Genomic DNA, 15347 nt, shown 5'->3' on the forward strand with positions numbered 1-15347 from the left:
AAAGGTTACTAAATTAGTGTGACAACACAAATAGTAAAACATGGCAACTACCAACAGCCTCATGAGCAATAAAATTTAGTTATCTGATAATCAAACCTCGATATAACGAACCTTGATTTAATGAAATTCACGATGTAATGAACTATTTTTATTTCCCCATTATAGTTCTACTGAATTAACGAAACCTCGATATAATGAAATTCTCGATATATTCGTTATATCGAGGTTTGACTGTATAAAATGTTATTTTTCCACAAAAAAAAAGGAACAAACAGTAACACCAGTACACATCCAATTAGAAGTGCAAAACTTCGTGGACTCCACCAAAAACCCATACTTCAATGTTCTTTTTTTTTGTTTTGAATATTAAAAATCTGCAACACCTTCTACACAGCAACGATTGCTCCCGCAGCAGAAAATGCTTGAAAAAAAAAAAACAGTGCAAAATATAAAGGGGCATGAAAGAGCAACACGCACACAGCGCTGTATGCGTGTCGCTCTTTCATGTCCCTGTCTGTTTTTACAATGAATCACCAACACGGCCAAGCTTCCACGCTAAGAAAATGCTTGTTTTCCGATTAAAAACACTACCTTTCTCTTTATTTATTTATTTATTTATTTATTTATTTATTTATAATACCCTCAGGACCAAAGGCATTATAGAGGGGAGTGGTACAAAAGCAAGTGTGGTACATCGGAAGTAAACAAAATGTAGCCATTAATATGAACAAAACACATTGCTAGAATACAACAGGTTTCAATAGATTGTTAGCTGCTGTGTCACAAAAAATAAATTCCTGGTTATACAATGTTAGCTAAGGTTTCACGAAAAAGGCTGTTAGCAGTAATATTTACAATATCAGCGGGAAGGTGGTTCCAATCTATATATGTTCAAGGGAAATAAGACTGGGAAAACTGCTTTTGTTACATAGATAGGTCCCGACTTTATGACAATGATCAATACGGTGTGATACATAATGGGGTCTGGTAAAGAAATGCGTGTGCAGTGTACGATGATGATAAAGCCTATGAAAGAGCACTAGACGTGCCATCCTACGTCGAACAGACAACAAGGGAAGACTAAGATTAGATTTCATGGAAGAAATGCTCGCAGTTCTATTATAATTACAAAAGATAAATCGAACTGAGTTATTTTGGACAAGTTCTAAGTGCGTTTTCAGGTTATCCTGGCAGGGATCCCATACAAAAATAGCATATTCTAATTTAGGACGTATTAGCGTTTATAATTATAGAGTAGATGTTTTAGGTTAGATGGTGAGCTAGAGAAATTACGGCGTAAGTAACCTAACATGCAGTTAGCGTTGTTAATAACATATTCGGTGTGAATTGCCCATGACAGATTTGTAGTTATATGGACACCTAAGTACTTGGAAGAGTTGACTGTTTCTAAAGGAACGTTGTTTAATTGGTAAGTGGCTTGTTGGCGAAAAACACGGGAAACACGTAGCACTTTACATGTGCTCTCTTCTATATCCTTCCCTTCATTCACAGCAAATGTTTCAGGTAAAGTTAAGCATTACTAGTGAGTTAACATGGCAGCCAACAGCAAGCACCTGAAGCTACCACTACACAAATATCATTTGCATGGATGTTCGACTTTTCAGACAATAGTCATCAGACCACACACAATATACAGCCAAATGAAATATCACATCATCAAATGGAATATGAATCAAATTACACGAACAATCCGATTCGTATTTGAAACTTCAAAAATACAGTAACCCAATTACAACAAAGTAGCTGAATTCAAATCTTCATGGTGCCATGAGTTTTAGATAAATTTTTTAAATTAAATTCGCCCTGGGGACTCGTTATGAAATGCAGAGAGGAAACGGCAGTGATTTACCGATTCATAAATCTGCAAATAGAGCCCTTATGACGACAATAAAAAGTATTGATAAATAAAACTGCTGACACCTACAAAAAATGCTGATCAGGTGCTACTGTCATCTTTCTTCACTACAATATAAAATGCTGTTATTTTGCCACTCATAATGTGCATGGCTCTCGTTTGATACAGGTTTTACGAGATTCCGAAATGGTTGAATTACACTTCCCAGATTACTAAAGTTGTTTAGAAATCTCTCCTGACCTTAACCAAATCTGATAACCAAGAGTGATGCCACGTGGTCATCACTTTTAGTGGAATCACTCTTAAATACATTAAAAGATTATTTATATTTTATAAGACTTGTCAAAGCATTATAGCTAGAATTCCGCATTTTCAGATTTAAATAGAAAAAAATAAATGCAAAAAAGTACAAATTTATTTTCCTGAATTGTTTTATTTATTTATTTTTTATTTATATATAAATACACCCCCGGTTCCAATCAGAACATTAAGTGACGGGGGAGGAAGTACAACAAATTTATATAAAGCATAAACAGGAACAAGGGAACATTATCAACGACTAAAAATTCTATAGAATACTGAACACACAACTTTACAAGAAGTGAGAGTACAAATTCTCGGGGAATGTTTCACGGTTAGTGATGGAAACAAGGCTATCGGGAAGATCATTGCAGAGTGCTGTGGCTTGTGGCAATGCTGACGATTAAAAGCTTTGGTTCTACCAAATATTTGCGTGAGGCTGAGATGATTATGAAGTTGCCTAGAAGTAGGTAGTGGGGTTACAAGGGGCACATTGTGTTGTGTTGTGCCGTGAATGTATCTGTGTATCTGACATAACGAGCGACTGTTCTATGGGTACATAATGCTTGAAGGGATAAGTCTACTTTAATTCGAGTGACACTGGAGTGCCAGTTGTAGTTGGATGAAATAAATCTGGCAGCTCTATTTTGTACTGCTTCTAACATTGAAATTAAGTAATCTTGATGAGGCGACCAGATTGTCGAGGCGAATTCAAGCTGAGGACATCGAAGGTAGCATAAGCTAATTTGCGTGTGCTAGCAGGTGAGTGGCTTAGGTTTCGACGTAAATAACCTAGTATTTGGGATGCCTTAGCACATATGCTAGTGATACGGGTTTTCCATGAAAGCTTAGATGAGATCTAAGCCCAAGTGCTTATATGACTGCGCCCGAACCACTGGAGTTAGTTGTTTATTGTGTAGGAAAAGTTAGCATTTGACTGTTTACGAGAAAATTAGACTACTGGGCACTTTGACAAGTTGAGGGTCATTAGCCAAGTACAACACCACGAATAGATTAGGTTAAGATCATTTTGAAGGCAGATGTGATCATCAGGTCTGCTCGGCTCAGAACACCACGAGCAAGATTGGGCAACCCGACTGGCCAAGAGAGCCGCCGCACAAACAACGTTTTCAAAATTTGTTGAGCTTGCCGAGAAGGCAGTCCTCTCTTTTACTTATTGATATTATTTGCGTCTGTATGTGTTCCCACCTATCCTGTATTTTCTTATGCCAGGATTGCAAATGTACATATATGTGTCAAAATTGTTCACCCACTGCTGTAATAACCCCCATGGGGTTGACAGTATGTTGAAATAAATAAATAAAATAAAATAAATCTCAGCCATCTCCTAGGTGAAGGGGGCAGGAGCGTCTTCGACCCCCCCACTCTTTTGTAAAACAGGTGAAATAAAGTTATTTTCTCTTCTCTGGTCATCAGGACTTTTAATAGCTCTATATGTAATGCAATTGCCTGCAAATAGTCACATGCAGGAGGAAATGTTAGATGGTAAGTAATTAGTGTAAATTAGAAAAAGCAGAGGACCCAAAACACTACCTTGCGGCACACCAGAAGTCCCATCAGAAAGAGAAGAAGAATTTGCTACTGTTAGCTGCCTACGAAATGTAAAAAAATTTGGAAGCGAAGGTAGCATTTGTGACTAAAGTCCAAGAGCAGATAATTCTGCAATGAACCGAGAGCCAGCAATGCAATCGAATGCCTTTAGAGTAGTCTAGAAAGATACAATCAGTTTGAAGGTTATTATCCACGTTACAATGCAGGTCGAATGTGAATTCAAACAGCTGTGTCACCGGAAATGATTTTCTGAACCCATGCTAATTGGGAGGCACTGACCCTTTAAACTGAAAAGAGTCAGTGAAAGCAAATCTATAACATGGTGATTGAGGCACAGCTCCTAGCATACAACCACTCCAATCCAAGCAGGCCAACTAAGGATCATGCATGAGCCTGCTGGCCAAGATGTTTCCCTTTTTTTTTTTTTTGGCATCCGCTTGCTTGGAGGAGAGGGGGGGGGGGGGAGTTGGAACAGCAACGTTAGGAACAGCTCCGAATAGCTGCCAGTACAGTTATTAGATGTCTCGGCATTCATAATGCAACCGGAGATGGCGCGGTCGAGCATGTAAAAGCAAGGTCCAGTGCCAGTGACCCCTTTTCATTCTTAATATGCTTTGCTGCATAGCATAACTGCACTGCAGCAAAGCTGATTTGAGGGAACCGGCCATTATGCAACACATTAGGCATTTGCCTCATGCGCACTCCAACGCAGAAGCAAACTGAGTTAGGCCTACACTGCCTACATGCAAATAGCTTCAATTTAAATCGGACTTCGCCTGGCTACCTAGCGCATAATGGCAATTATGATGCAGTTGTGCTGCATGATGCAGTTTGGGGTTATTTTTTTAGTGATGGGGCAGGTCAATTTTTCTGGAGATTTGTGGCTGTGTTAGTACAACCGGAATGATAGGTCGAAATTCAGTAGTCTCCCAAACAAATCGGATCTCGAATCAAACAATTCGAGATCTTCGACCCCACAAGAACACTAAATCTGTCCGCCTCCTGCCGGTGCTCACAAGCAGGAGCTCGAAGTGGCCATTGCAGTAGTGCCACTGCATGCGGCAGCTCTTGCGCATGACCAAAGTGTGATTCAGATGTGTGCTACTGAAGGAGCTGTTACTGCAGCAGCTGCTTTGGTCATCTGTCCCCTTCGCTGCTGGCTGCGCTATGGCGTGGTCTCTCCTTTGCCAACTGCCCGTCTCCGTATCACCAGAGCCCTAAACCATTTCACAGTAAAAAGCCCACATAAGCGCCGTTTACATGTAGCGCAATAATTCTCCCGAGAACCACGTGCGCAAGTCGGCTCCCGCCCGTAAATCTACCATCGCCTCGCGCATTAATGCAATGCGCCTTCCTAGCGCATTACCACTGTTTACATGAATGCAATGCGCTATAAATGTGATGCGATGCACCACTGTCGCATTCATGTAAACGCGGCGATAGAGCAGCTCACCATTTCAGTCTCTGTTCTCAACGTGTCCTCGCATTAACAACACACATGCCTTTTGCTGCTCATCCCCACCCACTGGTGCTGTACAAGTACCTAGCAACTACGCTGACATCACTAGACGTTTCAGCCCAACAAATTTACAACCTCATGCAGCTTGGCCAGGCAACACCAGGCAGTAGTAGTATGAAATTTATTTCTCTTAGTGAAAGGAAGTAGTAGAGAGAGAAAGACGTTTATTAAATAAAAAAATGTAGATATATTAAAAGGCAACCTCAGTGGTTTTTTAAGGTGAGGTGCCTAGATTAGGTTAATTGTTTTGCTCGTATGAACTTTATTTCTCTTAGTGATTTTGGGCGGTGGGTGGGTCCCTCCGTCCAGTGCTCCACTGGTCTCGGCGGTTCACTGGCCTTGATCAAGAAGAGCTCTCTGGCTCTCTAGATCTACACTAGCAAGCCAAAAACCTCCCACTGTTTGTTACTTGGCACCTGCACCGTAAGGGGCGAATTGGAATTTGAAGGCCGTAGTTTACACGTCCATGTTACGTGGACAAGAGTTGGCCGCTCCCCGCACCAAGGACATGTATCTTCATAGACTGCAGGGTGTATCTTACAGAGTATTTGGAGGTGTGGATATGTGTCTGTATACGGCACCAGTCCCTGGCCTGTTCTTCCATAAGGTCGGGGTGTGGGCGGCTGTATTTGTCTCTCTTTTCTTTGGTTTTCGACGATGTCGTGCAAGTGAATCTGGTGTTCCTCGAAAGGACCGACCGGTGCTCGGATGCTTATTCCTCGAGCAGTTCGGTCCGCCCCCTTGTTTCCAGAGTGCACTGGGCACCACATTATCGCATGCTGCAATTATATGACGGTACCTAACATTCTGTGGATTTTGTATGGGACGGTACCCATTATGAATGGACAGCATGCTGCCTGGGAGTCCGTCATGACTAATGCAGATTGTTCTTTTGCCTTTGCGTCTCGAAAGGCCAGCGCTATGGCTGCTGCCTCCACGGTGCAGGTCGAAGAGGTCCAAATGGAGACCATTATTGCTGTGGACTAATTGAGGGCCACTATTGTGAATTTGTCTGTTGCCACTCTACTTCAGTCCATGTAGTATATGTCTGATTTTCTTCCATATTTGTTTTGTAAAGCCTTTGATCGTGCTTTTCTTCTGCTTTGGTGGTTTTCCGTGCTTATATTCTTTGGGATTGGTGAAACTCGAATTTTCTCTCTTGTTTGCCTCGGTAGTAAAACTGTTTCTCCCCCACCGTATTGAGCTCTCAGGGAATATCCCATCTTTTGCAGAAGGGCCCTTCCTTGTCCTGTTGAATTCAGACGCTCTCTCTATGCCACGAACACCGCCGTGGTGTGTTCTTCACATGTGTTGTAAATACCAAGAGCCTCCAGCCTCTCGGTGCTCGTGTTTTTTGGTAGCCCCAGGGCCGCCTTATATGCTGCCCTGATGATGGAGTTCACTTTGGTCGTTTCGGCCTCATTTAGTTTTCGAAAGGGGAGGCTATAGATCACCCTGCTTACAACAAATGCTTGCACCAGGCAAGATCACTGACGGCGGAATATGACCTCACTCCTCATTCTAGCCGTTTCTTCATGATCATGGACAGAATCTCTAGAATGAGGTTTCTTGTGGCCACACAAGTGGAAGTCAGCTTGCTACCTTTCACCAAAGCAGATTGCAGCACAAACGCTGCAATTTTGCAGAGTTCATGAACTGAAATATCCTAAATCATTTTTTTAACATATTTTTAAAGAAAGCCTTTGTGACAGATCAAGTCTATTAGGTAGTTATTTTGAAAAAATTAGTCCGCTAGTCTTGACCTATTTGTTTTGCTCAGCTTTAGAGCTCTTTTAAACCTATTGGATTTCATGCTGTTGTAACTGCTGCTGCTCCTGTTGCCACTGCTGCTGCCCCTATTGCTATAAGTATTCTGTATCAAGATGTCATCTTCTAAGGTCAGAGCTGACACATTGAATACACTGAATTACATTGCAATATTTGATTACACAGAGCCACCACTACTATATAAAACTGCTGCCTGGCTGACATTTTAGTTGCTTACATGCCTTACATTATAATGGTGTCATTTCCTCTTTTCTAGTAGAAATGCAACATCAGCAAACTGCCTCACAATGAAAATGAGCCGCAGCACACCTTCTTTCAACAGAGCTGTTTTTTTTTTGTTTTTTTTTTTACAATACAAGCAGAAATACAAGCAGAAAAGCAACTAAAATTGACAAATATACTCATATTGGCATGCATTCCTTTCCCAAAAGTTGCTATGTTGTGAGCCCCTCTCATGGGCCACTTTTCATTAAAGTGTCTCATTAAAGGGGTCTTGAGATCAAATTTTCTAGCTACAATTAGGCATTGCATGTTAAACCATACAATGTCCCACAGAGAGCTGGCAAAATTTGAGTCCATTCAGAGCAGTAGAAAACCTGTATTTTAATTTTTTTATACCGCAGTTGAAGTGTACAGCAGACTGGCAACACTGATGGGTGACAAAATTAGCTATTAACTATGTTCTGTGTGGTCAATGTGCATGGCACAGACTTTGTGTGTGCATCTCGGCAGTCAGCTCAAGACCTCCTCACACAACAGTTGGCATGTGCCTTCTCGGTATGGCGAGCACATGGTTTTTCAATGTTTTGGAACAGATGACACAGGGGCAACCCTGCACTTTTGACGTTGCACAAGACCTGCCAAAATGATAATTAGAGACCAGATTTTAGGCAAATGCCTTTTTTGTTCCTTGCGCTCCTATTTTGATATATGAGCATGAATTAGAGGTTAAGAAGGGCTTTTATAGGGGTTTTATAGTGCCTATAAATGCCTATTTAGGCGTTTGTGCCTAAATACCTATAAATGCCTATTTTCAATATCGGCGCCTATTGGAACACTATTTAGCCTCAAGTTTCGCTTTCGATTGTAGTTAGAGACCGTTATTCAAGTTACCGGGCAACACTGACTGTTTGTAACTCTATGGGGTTCAACCTAGTCATCTAGTAAACCAACATTCGGAAAACAACCGCTAGCAGCAGTGAAATGGGATGCGCCGCGGTTGGCGAATGCGAAACCGCGGAGAGCCGTCAGGAAAGGGAGAGTAAAGAGCAAAAGAAGAAAGAAAAATATGATATGCACGTGGTTTTTGTTTTGTTTCTAAATTACTTTTTAAGGTGTTCACTGCCGTCGAGCGTCCCTTCTCAGCATACAAGATCATTCTCAGTGACAAGAGGAACAATTTTGAATCCAAAAATCTGGAGATGGTGGTAGTTAGCTATTGTTTCCACAATCTTCACAGTGATTCTAAGACTACGTTCCACGTGCTCTAAAACAGATTTCTTCAAACACGCACACTTCAAATGGGCGGAAGTGTATTTGGCAGTGTTGGGGCGTTTTGCCTCTACAATGCCGATAATGTCATTGTATATGAGAAAATTGTCAGAGTTGTACCTAACATTCCTCATGTAAGAACATGTTAATTTCTTGATAAATTGTAGTCTCTCTTGCATTTATTATTTGTCTGTTTTGTTGTGTCTTAATTTATTTGCATGAGGCAGACATAAAGTAGCGCTTTTTTTAATCAGTATTCCCAGCTTTCAAGTATTCTTTTTCATGCTTGTTTCACTCTCTGCAACGCTCGAGTACAGTGGCCATTGAACATGAATCAAGCACTGGGCTTGTTTAATTACGCCAAATGATCTTCATTAGTCCATCAGTTTTAAGGGACAATTGCATGCCTATGTTCAACTGTTGGTTGGTGCCTTTGTGCCATCATAAATAATAACATTTCTTGTTTTCCTGTCGTAGATACAGGTCGCGCACCTCTTCGTTTGAAATTATTTGCATTTATGTAAAAATTTATTGTGCCTATATTTACGACGTTGGAGGCCTAAAACGTTGCTTTGCCTGCTTATTTTTGGCGCCTAAAACGTGCTTTTTTAATGCCTAAAGATCCAGCGTCTAATGATAATCACTACTGGCTGGGGGGGGGGCTCAGATGTAGCAGTTGCAAATTGAAATTTCTGGTTAATTTCAGGTTAAAATGTGCGCTAACGTCACATTTTGTGTGTGTTTCTCGCTAATATGTTTCTTGCTCAGTGTTCCAGTAATGATGTCACCAAACTTCAATTCAAGTATAGTCAGCATGTTCATGCCAAGCTCAATGCCCCCACTTCATTATGAACAATACTGCATGAAATGAAGAGGCACTGAGGCCACCTCACTACATCTTTTAATCAATCATGTGAGCTGCGTATCTTCCCCGACTCATTTTCTGCTAAACTTTCACACCAGCAGAAGTGCACGAGTGTGCGTTTGCACACACACATTTATTTTGGATGAAGATCACTCAGAAGCCCATTGATCTTAAGATTACGAAGAAGCCCCTTGGCATCCAATTGAATTATTTCGCTCGTCATGATGTACAGATGCATAAAAGAAGGATATGCTCAGTGTTGATCAAAGCTAAAGTAGGCAATCCTTTTCTCGGTCCTGCCACTTAAGCTTTTTTTATTCCACACTTGAGAGCTGTCCTTTGGCATCATCAATGCCAAAGTGTTTGGTTTAGTGTCCATCACCTACTCAAAGGTGCTGGTTGAACATCTGAAAGTGTATGAGGCGTCTAGGCCAGCAGATTGGGCCACAGGCATAGAGAGAAGAAGCTGTCAGCGCATCCATTTCTGACTGATTTGTGGGGTACAACATCCTAAATAAACAAACACAAGGGCTATGAGAGATGCTGTTGCAGAGAGCTCTTGATTAATCAATTTTGACCCGCCTGGGGTTCTTTATCATGCACCTAAACTCAGCATTTTTGCATTTTATTTTGCATCGTTACCCCAAGCTACTCATTCGTAGTTACAACACCACTCTTCGCCTTGCCCCCCCCCCCCCCTTTTGTAACAATTCACTCAATGACAACTACAATGACAACGAACGCCATGTTTGCAGCTATACTGAGTACAACACTTGGGGCTAAAACAAGAGCTAAGACAGTTACGGATGCACAAAAATCACAGCTAAACCATGCGCACAGCATTATATACAACATGGTGAACAGTGCAAGCAATGAGACATACACAAACAGGGCAGATGCACTGGTGTATCAAGTCCACTGTTGCTTTCTAAAATGGAAACTATCTAGTCAAGATTTGAATTCCCACTGTGTATCTAAGCGCTGACAAGTTCGTTACAAAGCTGGCAATCCAGGAAGCAACTTTCCGAGTTCTAGAGTTTAATTGTATTTTATATTAGAAAACAGAGGTGATGCGGTAAGCTTGGTGGAATAACGTCCACGATGCACAAAATGAAACAAAAACCTATGAGGTGACTGTCCAATGCATGCAAGCCAAGCGGGGTGTGCTTAAACACTGAACGAAGGAATAGCCCTACGATTACACTTCAATAAAGCTTTTAACCGTGCACAAGTGAAAAATATATTGAAGGGGCCCGACGTTCCTTTCCCTTTTCAAATTGTGAACAACCTCGAGTAGTTAACATGCCCACTGCCACAGTTGACTTCACATTTGTCAACTATGTAAACATGTGCACCACATTTTGCACAGGTAACCTTTCTTATACCCCTCACACACGGGCAAAAGTCCTTTGCAGAAAACCCCTTTTGCTACTCCGAAGGACCCTTTGCAGAAAGGAGTTGCGCCAATGACACACAGCAGCGCACTAACTTTTTTAGGTAGTTCCTCAAATGAACACCGAAAAAAAAGCGCTGCTAGTTAAAGCAGCGAGAGAGACAACATTTACAAGAAGCTGTGCATGTAGATTACATTTAGTGATTGTAGAACCGAAAAACATTTTTCCCGTTTTTGATGGCTTATAATGCGCATATTCGCAATTCAACAAGGCGGCGCTAGACGTGTGGTGCAGGCATTTGAGAGTATAGCTAGAGTAAATGTTCACTTTTCAACAAATCGGATTACCACTAAAAATAACACATTTTCGAACGTAAAAAGATACTTACGGGGAACCGTAGTTATGTAACACGTTTTCGTCTATTGACGAGTTGTGCACGCTGTATGCGAGAGTTCACCTTTCCACTCAAAAAGCAGATGGCCGTTTCTCGCAAAGGAACTTTGCCAGGAGGGAGATACTCCTTTGTCGTGTGTCACTGCGCTTGAACGCCTTTCCGGTAGATGTCCCCTTACCTAAAGGACTAAGTGCCCGTGTGTCAGGGGTATAAGGCAGCTTTGAGAGCTATGGCTGAATCTCTGGCATTTAAAACAATAAATTCTGGGGTTTTATGTGCCAAAACCACGATTTGATTATGAGGCACGCCACAGTGGGGCGACTCCAGATTAATTTTGACCACCAGGGGATCTTTAACGTGCCCCCCATGCACCGAACACGTGGCATTTAAAACAATGTTGAAAGTTAGATATCTATGGCTTTACACGAGTTTTCACACAACCTGTCTCATTAGATTCTGGTTGCACCCTTGAGTCGGAGGTCTTCTTTGTTTTCACACCTCTTTGTCCTCTGCATATTATGGTCTGTCCAATCTTCCTTAATTTCGCCCTCAGTGAAATTCATAAAGTCATCCTCCATAATAACACCCTTGACAGTGGCAATTGAACAATGCGGGCCAACTGAAGCACCCATCACGAAATATTGACATTGACAGGTTGTTTGTGCCAAGTTGTCTTGCTGTTTATTTTGGAACCACATAAAGCCAACAGACAATGAAGCCAAGGAAAGCATCGGGGAAATAAGGGGGCAGGTACTCCCTGCCTGTCCCAACGTGGGAGCGGCCCGCAGGGGGGTCGGGGTAAAACCCAGCTCTCCTCCCTCTGTTTTCAATAAAGTTATTTATCTATTATTTATTGCAAGAGGTACTGGGATCGATACCCAGCACCTCCACAAACTGTAGAGAGGCACTCCAGTTTAATTAATTAGAGCGTAGAGCACTGCAGCGAGAGGTTACACAGCGCAGGCAACACAGGCACACGTCTTCGACCAACTTGTCGTCGTCGTCTTTTTCGAAGCAGTGCATACTGCTCGTTCTTCTTCAGTACATATCTATTAAGTGTGGTCGAAATTGGAATGTAGAAAATAATGAAAAGGGAAATGAAAGTGGTCGAAAAGACAACTTGTCGCAAGAGGGAGCCAAACCCGTAACCTCCGAATTGATGGCTGTCACCATAGCACAATTGGTAGTGCAACACACGCGTAATGTGGAGGTTGTGGGTTCTGCTCCGCCGGCGACAAGTTATCTTTTCGTCCACTTTCATTTCCCTTATTTTCTACATTTCAATTTCAACCACACTTAATTTCCCCGATGCTTTTCTTGGCTTCATTGTCTGTTGGCTCTATGTGGTTATGATTAACAAAATCGAGCCCCTCGGTTCTCCTACTTTGTTAATTTTGGAGTTCTAAAAGACTGCCACTTGATAGTTTTCTTGCTTCAAGAGCCTCAGCTAACTACTAGAAAAGGGGACATTATTATTGTCTTTTCTGAGTTCTCACTGAATCGTATGGTACCTAGGGAGCACTGGTAGAAATGGGTGAGCACTGGTAGAAGAAATGTACTCTAAAAGGGTTTGAAACTGAATTTGTTGTTACCAATTCATGGCAAAAAACTATGTCCAGTTTTTCTCGCACTGTTTTCTGCCATGAATCGGTACTAAAAGCTCAATTTCAGACTCTCTTTAAAGTACATTTCTTCTACCAGTGCTCACCCGGTCTGGTCTTTCGTGTCCCATTTTTCTCGCGCTGTTTTTCACCATGAATCGGTACGAACAAACTCAGTTTCAGACCCCCTTTTAAATCACCTGAAAAATCTTTCCTTCAATACCTACTTATAAAAATAACTTTGTCGGTGCATCCTCTTTCCTGGGGGTAACCAAGAAGTTGGGGGAAAGAACCTGCATACGATGAATGTGCTTACGTTTAAAGTGCTTTTTCTGCCGAAAAAGCCAGCCACACACTTCAGAACCCACCACAGGGACACAGCATGAATTGTAAGTAGACATACCCTGCTTATGCCAGTTGCTTATTCCTGGGCCGGTATTTTGTAGCGATGCCTTTAAAGTAATAATGCCTTATCAGGCTTATCGCGCTATTAAGTGGTCAGAGCAACGGTCCGCTCGCGTTAACAACGTTGATATCGTGAGCGGACCGTCGCTCTGACCACTGACAAAGCGCGATAAGCGCGAAAAGGCATTATTACTTTAAAGGCATCGCTACAAAATAGCGGCCCTGCTGTAACTCAGTGCTATAACCAAGGTTGGTTATTCCACATGAGGTAAACCCTAGCCGCAAGGAAATTTGGATTGAGAAGAAACTAAAGGACAGGTAGCAAAGTAGAGATGAAAAGGTAAAGAGAGGGACAAGAAAAGGGAAGTGCCAGTTTCACCTGCCAGGCCATTCCAGGGAAAGTGTGTGGGAGAAGCAGAAGCCATGGTGAAGTGCTGCCTCCGCTGAGCGACGTTAAGGGTTAAAAAATTCAATTATGGGGCTTTACATGCCAAAACCACGATTTGATTATGAGGCACGCCACAGTGAGGGAGATTCCGGAATAATTTGGACCACCTGGGGTTCTTAAACGTGCACCTAAATCTAAGTACATAAATGTTTTCGCATTTCGCCCCCATCAAAATGTGGCCGCCGTGGCCGGAATTTGATCTCACGACCTCATGCTTAAACACTCGACATCAGCTCAATCACAACATCCCCTTTCCCCCGGATGCAGCTAAGTCATGACCGGCTCGGTGAGAGGCAGTCTACATGCTCGAGTGGCACAGGAGCCACAAGAGCGAATGGCAGTCACAGGAATGGCCACAGGAGTGAATGGCCTTCAGCACTACGGCAGCACAATGTGAAGGCACATTGTCCTATTGGAGGACTCCTTTACGAAGCAAATCATGCCGTTGAGCCTTTATGGCATCCTGCACACCATGAATCAGAAATTCCTTCTGTGATGGACTGCCCTTTCTACAAGAAATCCTTGAGAAGCACTACCATTGGAACCCAAAAAGACTGTCATCATTTTGCCTGATGACAGACAAGGCAATTTTTAGTGCTGGAGCATAAAGATGGTTCAACTGTTTTAACAGTGACTCACCCTGGGGCTCTAAGTGGTGCAACCGGTCACATACCTTGCACAAGAGTTTGCAGGTTCTTACCCAGGCTGACCTCTAGACTTTAGTGTATCACATGCATTTTTATAAAGTCTGCAATACTGATAGTTAGACCTTGTGCATATTGAACTGTTGTCTTAATATTCCTGTCAGCTCCAAGGTTGTCTGGGCAAAGGGTTGCTATCTGCCATCACATGATCTCGCATACGGCTGATATTTTCTAGTATGCTCCCACCAGGAAGCCAGGATTATCTGCGATGCTTTTTCATGCTTGCTCAAGTCACTTATTTACTGGGCTACAGAAAAGACACTTTCTCAAAATGCTTCTACCATATCCTGATGGATCCCTAATGTAGCTAGCCCCCCCCCCCCCATTCCAGGACAAGAACTCTATCATTGCATAAGCTTTCAAGTGCAGCATTATTTGACTGTGTGCATCACCACCTACTAGTGGCCCTTGCTATCAACGTGCGCACAATGCACATACAAAGTTTTGTGGCATGACCTTAGAAGGTACCTTAGTCATAAAATATTGTTTCGTCTCAGTACGCACTAGTTTTCTGAGTTAGGTCGAGGACTTATGAGAAAACCTTTGTAATTCACACAGATAACTACTGCATTTTGCGCGTCCAACATAGAGAGGTTTTCTCTACAGCGACTCATATGTCCAACATAAATTTTAACATACAGTACTCCAACAACGAAGCCATCTCACAGCTTTTTGTTCATGCGCTGCTGTAAATGTTAAACATTTATTGCACAACTAACTGCAAAATTCGATTGCCTGTCAAGCGCTATTTGGGCACACCGGTGCATACTTAGGCAATGAAAGAGAGCACCTTGTACAGGACGAAGAACAGTCAACATAAAGTACACATCTTTAAAGTTATCTGCATATCCTCTTTTGTGCTTGGCAACACGCATTGCATTTCTCATGCAGATGAAATGTCATCATGCAAGTCACCATTCATTTTTGTCATGTACTAGCATGGTTTTCTGCACAACATGAGCTTGCCACCTGGCATTTGGTACCAATCAT

General features: G+C 42.2%; 1 protein-coding gene across 16 annotated transcripts in view; it reads right to left on the reverse strand.

The window, feature by feature from the left end:
* Positions 1–15347, reverse strand: part of LOC119466299 (chromodomain-helicase-DNA-binding protein 7-like) — a 554757-nt gene that overhangs the window by 170142 nt on the left and 369268 nt on the right. The gene's annotated exons all lie outside the window — the stretch shown is intronic.

The sequence above is a fragment of the Dermacentor silvarum genome, chromosome 1, assembly GCF_013339745.2.
Source record: "Dermacentor silvarum isolate Dsil-2018 chromosome 1, BIME_Dsil_1.4, whole genome shotgun sequence".
In the NCBI taxonomy this organism is placed as follows: Eukaryota; Metazoa; Arthropoda; class Arachnida; order Ixodida; family Ixodidae; genus Dermacentor; species Dermacentor silvarum.